At 50.3% G+C, this 18444-nt stretch overlaps 1 protein-coding gene across 4 annotated transcripts in view; it reads left to right on the top strand.

The window, feature by feature from the left end:
* Nucleotides 1-18444, top strand: part of RALY (RALY heterogeneous nuclear ribonucleoprotein) — a 116807-nt gene that overhangs the window by 42399 nt on the left and 55964 nt on the right. For 2 of the 4 annotated variants that reach the window (XM_038166238.2, XM_038166237.2), the window contains exon 2: nucleotides 1328-1418. The exons of the other annotated variants lie outside the window; for them this stretch is intronic. The gene's annotated coding sequence lies outside the window, so the exon portion shown is untranslated. The remainder of the gene's footprint in view (nucleotides 1-1327; nucleotides 1419-18444) is intronic. 4 annotated transcript variants of the gene reach the window in all.

Genomic DNA, 18444 nt, shown 5'->3' with positions numbered 1-18444 from the left:
CTGCACTCACTGCTCACCCTGCTGTTAGCCACGGCTGGCGGATCCCTGCCTGCTCCTCCCCTCAGAGCAGGCAGCCCGGGTGCCAAGTATTTCACAGAGCAGGGTGTAAAAGTACTGCTCCATCCGTGAGAGCCCTGGGTGCTCATTCAGGAGACATTGCTGGGAATCATCACTGACTTCAGGAGGGTGGAGCAGGAGGCGCAGGAACCTCACCTTGCTCTGTTGCTTGTTTGTACGTTGTCAGCTAGCCCAGGCTGATCTGAAGGAATTGGTTCCAATTAATGGACTCGTTAATGGTTTAAGACTCGGAGTATGGGGACTGGATCCAGTTCCTGAACACTTGGGACTGTTGGGGCTGTGAACTCAGAGATGCAGCTGCTGCCTGGGGGCCAGAGAGCACGGGGACGTCTCGCTGCACCCCAGCTGTTTGACCACAGCTCCTGGGTCCTCCTTCAAGGACTTGCGGGGCTGAGGCCTCAGCTGGTTGCAGAGGAGGGGTGTTTTGGTGGAATCTGGATCCCACCACTGAAAAAGCAGTCAGTCCACTTTGGGGATGAGCAGTGATCTCTGCTGTCTTGGCCACAGCCTTCCTAGCCCGCAGAGCCACTTGCTGGGCTGGCAGTGCCGATGGTGCTGCACCAGAGCATGCTAAGCAGGCACTTGGTGCTGCCCAATATAACAAATGCCATGGATAATCCTGTAGCTCCCACTTCTGAACTGTAACTCCCTGAGTTAGTTTCTGCCTCCCAGGCTTCTCGAGGTGACAAAGCAGCTCGTTGCACAGTCCAACCGGGTGTCCCAGCCTGTGGGAGGAAAGGGAAGGCACCCTAGCTGCAGTCCTGGAGGGTGTCCTGGCAGTTCAAACAGAACCCAGAGGAACTGGCTTAAAGGATAGCATTTCAGTTCAATGAACAAAATGCTTGCTTTACTGTGAAATATTTAATTTTGAAGAAACTCTCTTTTTCCTTAACAAATCCCAGCCATCATGACAGAAAATTCCCATCCTCTGTCCGTCGGGTACCTCATTCTCTGCAAGTACTAACACGATGTAGCAGGTTTTGTGGGATTTCCCGAGCCTGAGCCAATCTGAAGCAAGCTATCCCAAGTATTCAGCCCTGCAAACACAACTGCCTCTGTCTCCGGCTTTGAGCCCCTTGCTAAGCAGCTCAGAGCCTTAAGTCCGAAGGTCTTGGGTCTGATCAGTGCAGACAAACAGCCAGAGGCTTATCTTTCCGATGCGCCATACCCTCCTCTGCCATGGATTAGAAAGTACTGGATTATCTGCTTGCCACAACTGGTAGAAAACTGTGTGTCCTGCTTCTTGTAGGGCGAAGCTGAGACCATAGAGGGGTGCTGCGCCTGCTCCCGGACCTGGTGACGGGAAGGACTAACAAACACAAGTGCCCACACCATTCCCGGTGAGTAGCTGCGTCCTGCGTTACACGCGGAGGTGGCGAGCGGTACGGGAGCGCCCTGCCCTTAATTCCTGCAGCTGCTCTGCAAGGAGAGGCTCACCACGAGCCTGTAAGAACACCTGGTTTCGTATTCTGGCTGGTTTTGCTCTGCAGTCAGGCCGAAGGCTTTCCTTTTGAGCCTGCTGGGTGCACACTCATCCTGGCCTGGTGCAGGCATTCAGGGGGTCGGAGGCTGATGGCTGCGGTGAGGACCTGTGCTGCTGGCACTAGAGGTGAGAGTGCCTTCATCACGCCTGGATGTGCAGGTAGTGATGGTTCGGATGTGGTGGGGTTCAGCACCTTTTAATTCCTGATTCTGCCGTGTCAGGGCTTGGGAAGATGAAAGCCAAGCCCCAGTCTGTGGTGTTTCCAGGGTAAGGCAGAAGAGCGCGGCTGTGATGGGCGCATGGGGGGCGTGGGGAAGGCACTCAGGTGGCACTCGGACAGCTCTGGTCCAAGGGCAGCCAGGACACAGGCTTCAGGCCGGGCTGAAAGCACCTCGTGGAAGAAGAGGTTTTGTGGGGGGATGGAAGAGGGTGTGGGATCAGTGATGCTGTGCCCTAAGCATTGGGAATGCTTCTCCAGGGAGCGCTGGTGCGATTAGAAACTCACTGTGCTTGTCGAGCATCCGAAGTCAGTGTAGTCCTGAGCTGGGAGATCTCTTGCTGTGTTTGTGGGAGTTCTGTTTCACTGAGCACACAGTAAAAGGGCTCCAGCTGAATAAAAACCGGAGTTTGCTTCAGGAGAGACTGAATGAAGATTTCAGGACTTATGGGAAGCAATTGTACGATGCACAGTGCATGGTACGAGCATGAGGTAGTGAAATGTTTTCAGCAATGGACTTTCCCCTCCAGTTCCCAGGCAGATAAAAGCAGCTCCTCCATTTCCAGTTCTGCTGGGCTTGTAGCCACGGTGTAACACATCTGTTTTAATTGGTAGCATGGTTGAGTTTTTCCTTGGGAACTTACGTAGGAGAGAGAAAAAATAAGTGTTACCAGGTGGAACCTCTTGCCATATGGGTAAGAGCTCTGCTGTTGCTTGGTGGACACCGAGGGATACCACGCTCAGGTTTACACTTTTAATCATATTTGGAAATCTGATACATGACACTCCAAGATAACAGAGGACAAGATACCCCTGATTCACCTGAATGCTTTCAAACCAAAAGCAGGATGTTGAAAGAGAAAGGGAATTTGGCTTTGTTTACAATTTGGCTGAAACCTCTTTCTCTTTCTAGCTTAATATACCTCCCTTTAGTAGTCATGAAAACATCTTGTCGCCTAACGAATTCTGACGTGGACATGTTAAGCAAACAAGTGGACTGAAAGTCTCCTTCTTCATGACCCTAATTCCAGAGACCAAGATTTAACTCAGCAAATTAAGTTATGTGATTCAGCAGCATGGGAAAATGATAGAATCATAGAATATCCTGAGTGGGAAGAGACCCACATGGGTTAAGTCCAACTCCAGGCTCTTCAGAAATACATCATTTTTTAACATTCAGGGCATTTTAAGAAGAGTTCTGCCAGAAGTTTTTCAAACTTTTGTTTTGGTCATTGGCATATTAAATATTGTTTTCAACTACGGAGCCTTCTTTTCCTACAGGGTATTAATTGTAGCTAGGTGCAGCTGTGCTGTCCCTAAGCAGAAGAAAGTCTCTTTTATCCTGCGTACAGAGGCTGCAGGGCTTGAGCTGCAGCACCTTCATCAATTGGCGAGCCCTGTGCTTTCCCAGGGCTTGTGAACCCTTGAATGCTGCTGGCTGATTATTTGTTGCAATTATGGGCAGCTCACAGAATAAAGGTTGATTCCAGAGGGAGCTGTGAAACTGCCTATTTCTTGGGGGACATACAAAAAGCTGTGAAAATATCTGTTATTCAGGCAACTCAAGGACAGCATTGAGAGTAACTATGGAGAATGGGGAGGGCTGATGAAAATGCCTGTTATTTCAGCAATGCTGGGAAGATCACAGAAACACCTGTTTCAGGGCTGACCCAGAGAGGTTTGGAAGTGTCCCATAGCGAGCGGACCCAGAGCATCCTATAAGGGTTTCAGTAGCTCAGTGAAAACTGTGGATGAAGGTTTCTGTCTGTCGTCTCAGAAGACAGCGTCACAGGGGGCCATCACAGTGTCTAATCACAAATAAATCCAGACTGTAATCACTTGCTCAGGTCATTTATCAGCTCTGGCAGTTCCTGTCCTCCCTGGATTAGGACGGGGCTCGGTCACGCTTTAAGCTATGATCTGGCAGTGACCTTCTTAGCACCCCGTGGGCCAAGGAAGGAAGCGATGTAACAGGTTGCTTAATTTAGAAGAGATGGGGTGGGTCGGTGGGGACTCGCAGGTGCTGGTCCCAGGCACAGGAGACGTGTCTGAGGGGCAGGCATGGGGCTGCCCTGGCTGGTGCCGCAGGACATGGGGGCTGCACTCCTAGGGGCTGTGCACGAGGCTACAAAACCCTAACTGTGGGACTGAGTTACCCTCTGTGCCTGAGATAATTCGGTCAGGGAAAAGAATCGGCTTGAGGAACTGATGTACCTCGAGTGACTGTAAAGTTGTTGCTCTTCCCGGAGGCTCTGCAGGTGCTGTGAGCCACAAGAAGACAACTTGAGCCCTTTGGGATCAGCGATAGCGTGTGAAGCCTTGAGAGCGGGTTCTCAGCTGCTGGGCCCGTTGCTTGCAGCGAGCACTTTGCAGCACTCGCATTTCAGCCAGCGTGGGCAGGCGCTTCATGCCCAGCGCTGACCTGCTTTGCCCCTCGTGGGTTGTTCCCTTTTAAAAAATTCGTATTCTTCTGCAGGCAATTAGATTACGTGATTTCTGCAGTGTGGGTTCTGAGGTGTCCACGCACACGGCCTTAATTTATTTTTACTTTGGCAAACATGTGCAGAGGAAATTTTTGAATGCAATCGCCTTGCCAGCGGAGCCGTGCAGGTGGAGACCACATCCTATGGGGAGGGAGAAGAAACCCAAATACCTGAAAGCACCCTCAGATGATTCCCAGGAGATAAAACGAAGCATGTGGTTTGCTTTGCTCTGTGACCGCTCTCACAACGGGCTGGGTGAGTGTTGAGCTGGAAAAGCCGTGTTCTTGGCAGTGAAGCTGTCACGGAAGCAGAGCTCGTTGAAAGTGGTTTTGATGGATGGTTATTATTAAGGAGTTATTTCGTGGCTGCAAGCACCACGAGCACTCTCTGCAAAACGCAGGTCCTGCTGCTGGCCAGCACCGAATTCCCCAGGATGGAGACATCCCCTCCCCTTGCCCCCACATCTCTCCTACCTGTGCAGAGCTGGGCCTCGCTGGCTCCCAGTAGGAACCTGAGCAGCCTCGACCACGGACTGGGTTTTCCTGGTGTGCTGAGCTCCCAGAGGTGGGCACTGACCTTGGCCGAGGAGCTCAGTCCTCGCTTCTGCCTGCGCCAAGCTTCTGTTGCTCTGCTGGGGGTGAGCAGAACCTGAGCAATGCCTTCACACAGCACGTGTGATGCGGTGCACTGAGCCTGCTGGGGTTAAAATACCTCCCCGAGGTAGCAATTGAGTGCTGGAGCTGAGGTGGTTTTCTGAGCTCACTATGGATCACTATGAGCAAGTGATCCATAGTGAGCGCTGGAGCTGAGAGCTGAGTTCTCTGCACATCTTGAACTTCTCAAAATAACACGTCGATTTAAATGATCTGATTTGGGAGGCAAGGGGGAGGGTTGGTTTTTAACTCTGGGATTTGCTGTTTGAAATTATCTTTGCTTCCCAGAGCTTCTCCACGCTTGAAGGTTAATTCAGATTGAGGTAGTGCGTGAATCAAAAATGTAAAATCTTTTCCCAAGTAACTGCTTGTGTAGGCACCACCCGACAGATAATGACACGAGTCACTTCTACGGCCAAGGGTAGCTCCCATGCTCATCAGGCACAAATGCTTGCAGAATGAAACTTTGAGGGTTTCTAAGCTTTGAGTGGTCGGTCGCAGACGTGTCCCCCAGCTGCAGATGGGCATTCACTGAACACTGCAGAGCCCAACGAAGTGCTCACAGGCTTGGCACAAGGAGGTTGTATTTACTGACACCCTGGCTTCTTAGAGAAACAAGCTGATAGCCAGAAGGGCTGAGGATGGGTTTTTCTCACCTGGGTCTGAACCACCAGGTCCCAACCGTCTTGGCTTGTTTCTCCTTCACCCAGGAGGCATTTTCTCCCTCTCCTGGCAAGAGCCAGTTGCTGCCCACTCAAGGATTATTCCATGCTATAAGATAAGCCAGAGATAAGCCAGGGAACAGGATTTAATACCAGATGAAGGCAGGTTCAAGTCTATGCCTTGCAGTTCAAGTTCTCCACCGTAATTTTCCCAGGTTCCCTGCCCAGTCAGCTGAGCTTAATCCTTCAGAGGTATCCAGTCACCTTTGAGGGTCTGTGCCTGAATTTTTCAATTCTAAACCTTTACAAGGGAATATTTTTATCTGCTGCAGCTTCACCTGCTGTTGTAACTGCGAAGACATTACCCCGTGCAGTGCTCAGATGCTGGGCTCAGACCAGGTGCAGCTTTCTGGCTGCCCCTCTGACTACCAGAGCTGGAAGGGGAGTCAGGAAGTAGAAGGCAAAGGGATGCCTTAAAACAAAAACCTGAAAATAAATCTCTTTTTGTACATCTTTTCTTGGCTTCCCCTCGCAAGGCTGTATCAGCGTGCGCTTGATGGGATGTGATGGCTCTGACCTTGTCAGATGCATCAAACATGACATGTGAGCGTGGATTTTCTTAAAACGAGGAATGGGAGTTAGCAAGAAATGCAGAGAAGACAAACAAACAGATGGCTGCATCCTTCATCAATAGAAATCTGGGCCTGGGACTTGCTTTCAGCGTGGTTTGAGTTGTGGATTTTAGAAAATTAGCCAAGAAGTCACTTATTTTACCACCCCCATTATGCAGCATTTCATCTTCATGCACGTTTCCCCCGTGAGGCAGTGACCTTTCGCAGGCTGTGGTGGCACAGAGAAGTGGCACTGATGTGGGGGACCTCGTGCTGCTGGGGCTGGGCTGGGCTCCTGTCCCCTGCGTGCTGTGACAGCCAGCGAGCACTCTGTGCCACGCGTCCCCGTGCCGATGGTCCATGGTCCGTGTCTTGGGAAGGGCGCTTTTCTTCCAAAATTCTGGGGTGAGGGGGGGGATTTCATCCTGAGGTTAGAAGTTGCACTAAAAAACAGGGTCAGAGGGGCAGTGAGGGTGGCCTCAGGGTGGCCTGTCCAGCCCTGGGGGACAGGGCTGTGTCCTTGGTGGGGGAGCTCTGCAGGGACAAGCTCTGCCATGGGCTCTTCCTGCTGCCTTCAGAGCAAAGGGACAAACAGGGACCATGCCAGCTTTGGTCTTCTGCTTGCTCGTTCTTTCTAGAGCGACAGGGGAAAGCCTTGTAATCAAACCCTGCTTTGTTCTTCAGCATCTGTCCCTACAACCTTGGCTTTGCTTTCTGGCAAGGCGCAGGTCTCGCACCCACATCCTATTGACCTCCCTTGGGTTATCTCCTCCTCCGGATGAAATAACCCCACCTGCAGACTGTGACTGATGGTTGAACACATCTCTGTGTTGCATCAAGCCCCAAACTGAATACAGTTGGGTTTTGGGGTTCTCCAGGCTGTGGCATGATAGCTTGCAGCAAGTATTAGGAATTGCTTAGCTAGAAATAGGGTTGGTGGCTCCGTGCTACTCATCTCAGCGTGTGTGTTTGTGGGAAGATACAGGCGTTACTCTTGAATTTCTTCTAATTCAGATAGAATTGGGAAATAACACAGGTTTTGCGTGAATCCTCTTGAATAACATTTCTTTTTGAAAGTGCTGCACAGGAGCAGTAGGTCAGGAGGGCAGACTCACGCCTCTGGAGCTGGATTGAGCCACGCACAGTCTGAGTAGAAGGTGACACACACACCACAGCGCTGAACAGTGACTCTTTGTAGCTAGGAAGGTTGCTAGTTGCAGGAATTAGTGTTTTAAAGGGCATAAGTTTAAAACACAGGTGTAGTCAGAGAAGTAACGTTGGAAGGGGATGTTGTCCTCCTCAGATCTGCCTCCCGAGTGAGTTCGGGGACATCTTGCTGCAGTACAGGTCTGGGGGAAGCACTGCAAGCAGTGTCCCCGTGTGTCCTGCAGCTGCTGAGCAAGCTCCCACTTCCAGGTGAGCTGCAGGGATGCTTTGCTGGCGCCTGCCCTGCACCGTGGCATTAATTTAAAGCACTGCAAAGTTGGGGGCCAGCTGCTGGGCTGCAAAGCCTCACCCTGTGATAATCCAGAGGCTCTCTGTCATCAGCTTCTACCTTCATATATGAGAGTAAGGCAGCTGTTGTTGTTGTCACTTGCTGAAATTCCCCTGAGTCCCAGCAGCAAATCCTAGAGGGAGTGCTGAAGGCACAGGGAGAAGACTCCAGGGGTCTGTGTTTGCATTCTGGATCTGTGCATTTTAAGAAATGGACACAAAAAGGGGACGGGTGGTGTCTGGTGGGGATGCTGAGTGGGGTCAGGTCCAGTGCAGGCTCTGTGGGGTATCAGCATCCTGCAGTGCCCATCTCAGCCCAATGCTGGCCTGTGATCACAGCACAATGAATATTTCCTTGATCCGACCCTTATCGCCCTGTGTGGCTCTGCTCTGGTGTGTTAAAAGGGACTGGGAACACACCCTGTGCCTTGCCTCTCTGCACTACAGCGTCCCTGAGAAGTTACCTGCTTCCTGTTATCTGTCAGCTAAAACGCACCATCAATTTAGCTATTTATAATCCAGCTTAACCAGAAGCCAAAGACAAGTTTGTGAGGGCGGAGAGAGGTCAGGGAACCCACTTAGCTTTCTGCAGTGCTATTAATTATCCATGGCTTTTTGTCCTACTTCCCTTCCGAGTGCTCACTGAGACACACGGGGGCTCGCTGCCGCCGGCTGTGCCGCGGTGCTGCTCCTTGTCCAACTTTGACTGCCACTGTCAGTGCATTGATCTTACTCTTTGAAAATAATCTGCCTTTATTTATTTATTTTTTTTTAATTTGCCTCTCATAGCTTTCAATGTTGTTACTATTTCTTCTCCCCTCCTCTGGCACGTGTACCTTTTGCTTAAAATCGCAACCTTCTCCGGGCACCAGGGCAGGCCATTTATTTTGAAGGATGCTGATTTAAAGACAAGATGAGATCCGGGCTTGCCCAATTTGTTCTTTTCCTCTGTGATTTGAAGGGCCTGAAAATACCTGCACAATTATTTCCCATCTCCGCACGTGCCCCTAGATACTTCTCTAAAAACTTCATCCCTACTCCTCCTGAGAAAAGCGAGGCGTGATTAGGGTTTAGGTAATGTTTAGGAAATATTGGCTATACTAACCAAACTACTGCACCTTGCAATGCCTCATCCCACGGGCAGCCCCTGTTCAGTCTCCTCTGGGGGCACAGGGCTGGATGGAGACCACTTGCAGGCAGGTGAGGGGAGTGCACAGCCAAGGAGTGAGGCTTGGTATACCAGCACCAGCCATGCTGTCTCCTTCTGCAAGACGCTTACTTTCTTCTTCAGTGGTTTTGTGCTTCTCATCCTCTTACAAACGCATCTGCATTGTTTATCTGGCTGTTGCACGTGGTCACAGCCTTTACAGCCTCTGCCTTGGTTCCTATTACACTTTCCAAAGCCTCTTCATTCCCTGGGTTCTCTAATCTTTCCGCCAGCACCCATGTTTTATGCTTTGGTTATGCCTCCCTTCCTTTTAATTAATTTTTCACACTACCTTGCTCGTCCCTGTTGCCCTCTTTTGTTTAATTTATTGTTCACTAGCCATCATAACCCCTGGGCAAGCCTTTAATTTATCTCTTCCCGCGTTCCATCGCCCCCCTCTGTCCTTTCCCTTTATTGATTTCTCCAGCTTGATTTCACCCTGTGCTTGCCAGCACCGTCTCATGCTCTTCTCTCCCCCCCAAAAAAATTGCTTGGCTGAATTTCTCCCCCCATTAGCGACCTTGCTTCCTTGTGGGCACTATCCCAACAGGGCTGAGCCTGCTCTTTGGTAAGTCCCCACTTTGATCATGGTTATTTTTCGCTCTGTCCTCCACATGGAATTAACTAACCGTAATTTCCATCCAAATTGCCATAAGGAAATGGTGCTTCTCCTCCAAGCCTCTGCCAATCCGAGGAGCCTTGGTGGCCACCACCCAGCACAGCATCTCTGCTGGCAGCCTGGGGGCAAAGAAGGACCCCCAGGGGCAGATGCCACCAGGTTTCAGCTCCGACCAAGGGCAGAGGTTGGTGTTCTCAGGGGCTCTTTGTTCCAGCCTTTTCCCCGGTGTTGATGAAGTGTTCCTTGTCCTGGAAAGGCTTGGGCTGCCCACCGCCCAGCTGTCCCTCTGGTCTGAAGCTGGTGCCAGTCTGCATTTAAGTGGTGAGGAAGGGGAGAGGGAATAAATGACCCTTCGGTGCTCCAGCTGCTCCCTGCCAGCCACAGCCCAGATCGCAGGAACTGGGTGTGCATGGCTGGGACAGGGAACATTCAGCTTTATTTTCTGTTGGGAAGAACTTACGTATGATCTTATGTACGATCTGTAAATAAATGGCCCATCTACTTACAGACCAGCTCCTTCCATTACCACAGCGGGTTTGGAAAGCAGTTACTGCAGGTACCCGGGTTATTTTATCATCTGTGGCTGTGTGATCTGCAGTCAGAGCCCAGGAGCAGGAGAGGGTCAGTTTTAACATCTAGAACAAGCATAAGGTATAGGCATGCTGTGGCTCAAAACTGTGATAATGAACCCACATTTCTAGAGCTGTCCACCCAAGAGAACGCTCTGTTTAGAGTCTTGCTCGCATACCTGGTGTCTGTCTGTATGAACACCGAGCTGGTCGTGTCCGATGCAGGGCCGGAGCAAAGCAAGGAGGATTTGATGCTCTGTACAAAGGATGTGTTTGGATGTACCACCTCCTGTCTTCCGGCTATCGGGTCGGTGAGAGCAGATGTTGAAGTAACGAGATGGATACTGAGGAGCCTTCGGGGTTGCTCGCCAGTCCCTGTGTGGTGCTGGTAAATCGCAGGGCAGCAGTGCTGATGCACAGGTTGTCACCTGCTTGATTTTCATGAAGAAGAAAGCTCAGAACAGGAATACCTGCACTGAGAGATCAGGCCAAGAAAGTAAAAATGTCTGGAGAAGGGTGGTCCTGAACACGTCTGCCCCAGGGACAGCAGAGCCGTGGCTAAGGACAGTCCCCATGAAGGTCTCTGCCCTGGGACACTGACTGAATGCTATTGAATTGATGGGTCAGTTGTAAATACTTCTAATTCTGTGGTGAGGTGTTAGCATTGTTTGGCTAGGAAATGAAATATAGGACCTGTGTAAGGTGCTGTATCCAGTAGAGGTTTGTAGATGGGGGCTGAGAAGTGTGAGCTCAGCTCCAGCCCCAGGCTGGCTGTCCATCTGCCAGCACCACCTGAAGGTAAACCCGCAGCGCCTTGTTGCACCGCTTCCTTCTCCCCTTCTCTGTGCACAGTTGTCTTGGTTCTTCCTAATTTCTGTTCTCCCTTCTTCATCCAAGGATCCTTCAGATAAACTCTGAAAACAGATCATTTCCCGGTGCTTTCAGGGAAATTCAGAGGTGTCCATGAAGTGCTGGCTTTTTTTTTCCAAATTAAGAATCCCTCCCTGTCTGTCTTGCAACAATTTTTACCATTACACAGGAAAAGCAGCCCAGCTCCCTGCTATCTCTCCTGCGTTGTGTCTGCAGATGCAGGAATATCTCTTTTTTAATGTAGGCAGAGCCCTTGCCCTGCCACTAAGAGCAGTTTTACACCGATTCGTGCTGGCAGATTTTTTTCCCAACCTGCAAAGGGAAATGTAAAGCCCACTTGGGTGGTCAATGAGCGCTACCCATCTCACGTCACACGCCATTAGATGGGACTCGAGATCAAAACCTCGGTGTAATCTCAACAGCTGGGTAAATACAGAGACAATTCCTTTTTTGTTTGCAGCTTGGTCAAGTTCAAGGCTGAGGAACAGATCTCGAGCTAGAAAAAGGGGCTTTGCCGTATTTTTCGCCAACTTCGTATTGAGACAGCATCTGACAGGAAGGGAAGCATAAAGGTTTGGGTAATTTATCTTACATTGTGAATTGTGGTTCTTTTGTGAAATACCCCAGGCCCCTCGGCACAGTGATTGATTCAGTACATCTGCCTTCCCCGGTAAATGACATTTCTGTTTGTCTCTGTAGGTTCTCTGCAAATAAGGAGCTATAAATAAACAACAATATCTGTATTTGCAGGGGGTGGAAAGCTGCGTTTAAGCTTTTCCTTTGCACATTGTAAACAAAAATGGACAATTAAGGCGTGCAGTAAGTCAAAGCTGTGTGGAAATCAGGAATGCACACAGATGCTGCTTTATGGCACATAAAACCTATGGTACTGTAAAAACACTTCATATTTTTTTGCAGTTAGAGGAAAAAGTTTAAGGCTGTGCAGAATTTATAATGGGGAGAGGCCAAGCCTTCCAGTAAGTTTTGTGTTTCTGAGCCCACAAGCAGAGTACAGACAAAGTCCTTTGTGATCCCGGAGGTTCAAGTCTCCAGGACCACGAAATAATTCAGTAAATTCAAAAGGCCGGAGGTGTGCCTGGCTGTCAAAAAGGTACAGGATTAATTCGCAGCACAAGCCATGCATGGGCCATCGCGGGCAGATACTGGGGCCATTGCTTGCTCAGTATCACCTCAGCAGTAAAACCACACAGCCTTTGTTTTGTTCCCTTGGTGAAGTGCTTGAGGGAAAGCTCAGTCCCGCTGGCCTCAAGGTGGGTGACTGGGTCTGAGGGCCAAATCCCATGGGATATGGGGGGTTGTCCTGTTCTGAGCAGGGTGCTGAGTCCATCATTTAGAGTCTGCCTGTGCTCAGCAGGGCAGTGGATGTCACTTTATGGGGTGTTCCAAGAGAAATGACCGTAGAAAGATGGTTCCCTGAGCTTCTCTTTACAACACTGGCATTTCTTCCTCATAAGCGTTTTTCCACAGAGCTGTCTCCTCGGCGATCTATAGGCCTGGACCTACATGTACATTGCAGGGCTGCATGCAGTACAAAAATCCTTCACCATCTTTTATCAGCATCTACTCCATGTAAGGAAAAACAAAGCCAAAGGATGGGCTCTGCTGGCAGCTCACCCCGTCCTGCTTTGTCTCTGCTTTCACTTCTGCCTTTTGCACTCCAGCTGGTGGCATCCAGAGGGAGAAAACGTGGCACCAGCTGCAGGCAGGGCCCCATGTCACCTGTGTCTGCACACCTGGAAGTGTCCCTCCAGGTCGCACAGCACCCTAGTGGAGCCAGCCAAGCACAGTGCCTCAAATTCAGGTTCTTTAGGTGCAGGCCTGTGTTGGAAACCTTGCATGAAGGCAAGATGGGGAGCAGCGGTGCTGTCTCTGGCCTGGAGGGTTTGGTGTCTCCACAGAGAGGCACTAGCTGAGCCATGCAGGAGCAGGGAGTACTCCGATGGCTTATCCCAAATTCCTTCCCCCCTGAGAGCTTCAGCAGGGACCAATGCCACCGCAGCCCCAGAAATGACAGGCTGGGAAGCCCATGGGGTCCGTGCCCATGACCTGGCATCAGTCATCTCAGCGCTGCAGAAGCTGGATGCTCCATGCCGCATCACAAACAAGGCCCCAGTCTGGTCAGGGAGGCCTTCTCACCCCGGCCTTCCTTTCTCTTTTCCTCAATCCCTATAATCTGCTTTAGCTGATTCCCCTCAGTTCTGTAGTGCCTACAGTAATGCATCAGTCTCTGAACCATGCTTTGGGTTTCTTTGTCTTCATCTTCTGTAGTGTCTGAGTCCACCAGCACAATGCTAGAGCTGCCTTCTTAGTGCAGTGAAGCTTGTCCACAGGGAATGGCGTGGCCAAACTGCAAGAACCATCTGTACTCAGCTGACTCCTACTTTCTTCTTAAGCCCTGGTATTAATATCAAACTTGTAAAATTGCAAGGTATTAAGTTTTTGTGGAGATGCTGCTCTTTGTGTTTTGAGACAGCTGATGGAAGTCTTAATACTGCAGGTGGTGTGCTGCCAATCCCTGTAATGCTGCACTGTGTTAGCACTCTGGTGTCAGAAATATTCCTCCAACAGGGAGCTTTGGAAGGCAGAGTGCATTGCCTTCATTTCTGGGCATGTGTATGCACGCTGCTCTTCTGAGTTCATGTTTGAATTTGCAAAGAATCTGTCACATCAGTAATGCCTCCTATGAATTTGGATATTAGTGTGAAAAAAAGAAAAGCGTCCCATCTCCAAAAACGTTAGGTGGCAAGACAGCCACCAAGGCAGGACGATGAGAAGGATGGGACACCACTGGGTTGGCTGTTCCCTGTTAGTTGCGTGTGCAGGACTGGGGGGCTTAGGAGCAGCCCCTTCTGACAAAGATACTCACTTTTGTTGTCATGTTTTTTGTTTGTTTGTTTGTTTGTTTTTTCACTGTTCTCATGGGGGTCCCGCATCCAGACCCTGTGCCAGCAGGGGCAGCAGAAGGGGTGCAGGGACCTTGGCTCGGGTGGCTCTGAAGGGAGGCTGGGGCTGGTAGCTAAACCAGAGGGTTTCAGCACCAAGAACTGGCCTTTACTGGTCTGCTTGTATCTTTCAGTTTTAAAAAATAACCCAGAACAGTAAGCAGAAAACACGATGTATAATTTATGAAATGAAACAATGGTGGTTCTTGTAGATGAAAACATTTTTGGAAAGCTCTTCCTTTCTCACTAAAATTCTCCATAAGGAACAGGCTTTTTCCCACCTCGCTGCAATCAGAAAATGCAGTTCAAGGAAAATCCTGCTCATCCCACTGCGGTGCCTCACGCCTCCTCCCTGGGCCGGATCCGTCCCTTGCCTCCTGGCACTGGAAGCAGGAGCCCAGCTGGGAGGAAGGGCTGGGGAGGGAGGGATGCAGAGCTCTGAAATCACAGCTGCAGCAGCACCTCCAGCAGTTAGGGCAAAGCATGCAAGTCAGAAAATATGCAGTGTGTTCTGTGAAGTAACTTGGTGATTCTCAATTAATGCCCTAATTGCCTTTAAAAAAATAATTAAAAAAAGGGCTCCAAAATTACTAGGCTGAGTTTCATATGCTGTGGAATATAAAAGTGAAGGGCTCTTATTGACATTTTGGAATTACAAATTATGTTTGTTGTGAAAAAAAATGAGAAACCGCCTGTTTAATTGGTTGTAGGCTGCAATTTGTGCACACTTAGGTAAGAAAAATACAGCCATCCAGGGGCCCATTAAAGATCACTTTCCTTTGAGTCAGCAAAGTGGAGAGCGGGGAGGATCCATGTTCTGCAAAAGCTAAGACTGGTGAGGAGCTGTGAGAGATGCACTACCTCGGGTGGGCTGGTGGTGGCTGGACAAAGAGAAGAAAGTGGGGCTTTGGGTGGTTTGAACCTCAGGAAGAAAAAACAGAGCAGCTCCCAGCTAAGGTGGCCTGAGCTTAAAGACCTGGCAAGATACAGGCTGAGCTCCTGGCACAGGAGAAGCTGTAGGATTCTGGCTGCAAAGAGCGGTTTGAGCTTCATCTCCCACAAAAAATCAATAGTAAAGGCTGACCTGCTTATCCAGGAGGCCGTTCTGGTCCTTGGAGAACCAGAAACCTCTCCAAGCAGTGGTTCCTCCCATCTCACACAGGTTTCCCATGGGAAGGGAAACCTTCTGCCTACAGCACTCTGCTTTCCTGCACTGATGGAGGAGAGTAAAGCTTGTAAACAGGGGGACAAAACCCGGACACCCTCTGAAGGCACAGGAGGAAGAGGAGGTCTCTGGAGCAGGACTGCCTTGCTCCAGGCGTTCCAGCATACAGCGAGGAGCAGGAGGGTCCAAGCACAGTGCCAGGGGCTGTGGTGTCCCGAACAGCTTCCCCTGGCGGGGCTCAGCAGGGGCACAGCAGGTGACCAGGCACCAGGGTCTCCTTCTGACAAAGCCCTGGGACAAACACCACTGGGCACTTCCTAGTGCAGAAAGATTCATCAACACCATTAATTAGAAGTGAAGCTTATATTGCAGGTGGGAAAGGCCTCAGTAGACTGAAAGACCAACATTTAGACTAAGAAGAGGCTCAGCTCTTGCTCATTTGATGAATCACAATATTGAACAAATGATTTCTTTGCAGAGAAAGCAATTGGGGTGGCTCTCTGTAATTATTTTCAGTCGAGGAAGAGGAGGGAGGTGCCGAAGGGGTGGATGTGAGAGCCTGGTGGTGAAATAAGGCGATGTTGGGAAGGGAGCAGGGACGAAGGAAAGGCACACTGGGGTACAAACCTGGCTCTCCTGGCTGCTTTCCCCTCTCGCATATTTCGTCCTTGTGAGTCCACTAAGGTTTTGAGGGCTCATGAATTACAACATGCATGGGGTTATTGGAGAAGGATGGGAAAGGCCAAAAGCCAGGGCCCTCCGGCCTTGCTGGCAGAGGCTGCCAGGCATGTGTTACGGAGGCAGGTGCTATGATGGAGCACGCCAGAACGTGGCTCTCCTGCCTTCCTGTTGCTCACCGGCGTGTTTCATGAGCTTCAAGCTTGCTTTGCCTCTTCGGACTCCATTTTCCAGATCCTTCAGGCCAGCTCTGCATCCCTCTGGGTGGCTGGATGGGATCCAGGCAGGGCTGACCCTGGGTACCTCTGTGCCCAGCTCAGGGTTGTGCATAAACCTCTCTGATCGTGCACCCCGAAAGTCAAGAAGGGCTTTGCTGTTAGCTTCAGAGCAACACTGAGCCGCCGCTGGGGAGCGTGAAATCCCTGCTGTCCCATGGCAGCTGTCTGTGACACCGTCTAATTAATAGCAGCACCTCCTGCCTGAGGCGGAGATGTAGTTGAGGAGCCACTGAAAGTTTCTCCTGTGATTCTTTTCCTCTTTGTTTTAACCAGATCTGATCAATACCATAAAGGGCAAAGTGGCCGTATTATTTACTTATCGCGGGAGCAGCGCAGCAAACGGTCTATCACTTCACAGTTTGCTGACCGGCGCTGCAGATAATCTGTGTTTATCACTCCCTTTGCAGGGAAGTCCTGTAGAGCGTAGTACATCAATAATGCAATGATCGTAGGCGTTTGGTGGGAAATACACCTTTTTAATAGATTTTGTAGCTCTCGGTAGCAGTAACGTTGTTCTGCAGAAGAAAAAATAAAGAGAGTAAGTTATAATTCAAGGAGTTTTTAAATTCAAAATGACTTTTTCAGTACAAATTGTAGAAAATATTTAATTTCAAAGCTGTTGTGTTTGTAGGAAGAAGAAGGAAAGCCATAGCATTTACCTGAGAAACAATGAATTACAACTAGGGTTTTAGTCTAAGAAAAAAGATAATTGAGTAAATATGTTTTTCTATGAGCTTTTTGATCATATATCAGGTTTTTCATGGAAAGCCCTTTCCAGTTCCTGCCAGCTGCTCTCTGCCAGGCCGTGGTAATTCTCTAACCCGTGTAAGCAGACGTCTCTGCGAAGCCACAGACCCGGCGCAGCGTTCGTGGTCTCCAGCAAGCGCCGCTTCGTTCCAGCAGACATTCGTGCATCTCATTTTGGAGGATCCCTTTTCACAGCACACACTTATTTTTCAAGGGCAAAATTTGCTTTCAAGCTCAGCCAGAAGAGCGTGGGCTGCAGAAGATAAGAGTGACAAATTGGCACACGGGGAATAAACTTGGGTCCTTCAGCTCCATCACCGTACCCCAGCTGCTCCTCAGATCTACACAAGCAGGGGCACTGCACTTTCACGGACCACAGCTTAATAAACACCCTCTTTAAGATGCTTTGGAGACTTCTGCTTTGTTTCTTTAGTGCTGCGCTTCATCTGTGCTCAGGTTCACATATCCACAGCCTTTCGTCTCCACCCCGTCCCTATGGACCCAGCTCCTCGCAGCAGCCGACGGGTACAGGGAAGGGGCCGGATCATTACTGCCAGCAGCAACCTCCAGCATCTCGTAGGGAGGGGAACAACTTGCTTTGATGGAGACTCCAAAGCCTTCTGCCCCCTGGCACCAACAGCTCCGAGGAGCTTTTCCTAGGATGTTTTATGCATCATGCCCATGGAAAGATTTTTAAGCTTCTCACTTTCGGCTGTTGTTTTTCAGAAGGGAATTGTTAACCTCCAGTTGTGCCCTGTCTGCTCTGCGATGGATTTTTGGGAAGCCCAGCAGCATCCTTGTACTGGGGACCAGCCCTACAGCAGCAAGGAGCAGCCTCAGGGACCCCCTGAGATGTCCCCAGGAGTGTCCCCCACCCTGCCACTGGCTTTGGGTGACAATGCCCAAATGAGTTGCTCCAGGTCATTAGTTTATTTTCCAGCCCACAGCTCCCATACCCTCAGGGGTGCAGGATAAACCCCTGGGATGTCCGAGGCAGCTGAGAAAACCAAGTTAACAGCACGCAGGAAACCTCTGAGGGTGGTTAAGGGTTTATGTATGGATAAAGTTGCAAGGTGATGCAATGCACAGGACATGGTGATGCTCTTTGCGGTCAGTGAGACAGGTGGGGATGTAATGCACAAATATTCGCTCTGCTGAGAAGCTGGCAAGCACTATTAGAGCCATGAGCACCAGCGACTCTGTTGATGCAGCCCCGGGGATGCAGCCCCATCCTCTGCCAGCATGGCTGAGCCTGGGCTAAGCGGAGCAGCATGGGGTTGCACCACGGTGGGTGTAACGCTGGGGCTCGGCGTGGGTCCCTGTGGTGCCCCGTGGGCGATGGGTGCCCGGGGCGGCCCCGCAGGGTGGGCAGGGACTGGTGGCAGTGACAGAAGCAGCAGACGGGGGCTCGTGCACCTCTGACTCCGGCATCAGAGGTGACTGCGTTTTAGTGAGTGGGTTTGCGGTGTCTGTGGCACACAGATCAGTAACGTGCTGCGCAGCAGCTGCTGTCGGTAAGGCACGGCGACGAGCCTCATTAACGCTGCCTTATGAGCGCAGTTGAGTGTAATTGTTCGCTGTATTTAAAAACCAGAACGGGGAAAAATTGCCGGAATATATCCTCCCTGCGTGTGAAATGCTGGAAATAATGGTAGGCATTCATGTTT

This window comes from Anas platyrhynchos, chromosome 21 (genome assembly GCF_047663525.1).
Source record: "Anas platyrhynchos isolate ZD024472 breed Pekin duck chromosome 21, IASCAAS_PekinDuck_T2T, whole genome shotgun sequence".
NCBI classification, from domain to species: Eukaryota; Metazoa; Chordata; class Aves; order Anseriformes; family Anatidae; genus Anas; species Anas platyrhynchos.
This window is presented reverse-complemented; position numbering and strand designations above follow the sequence as displayed.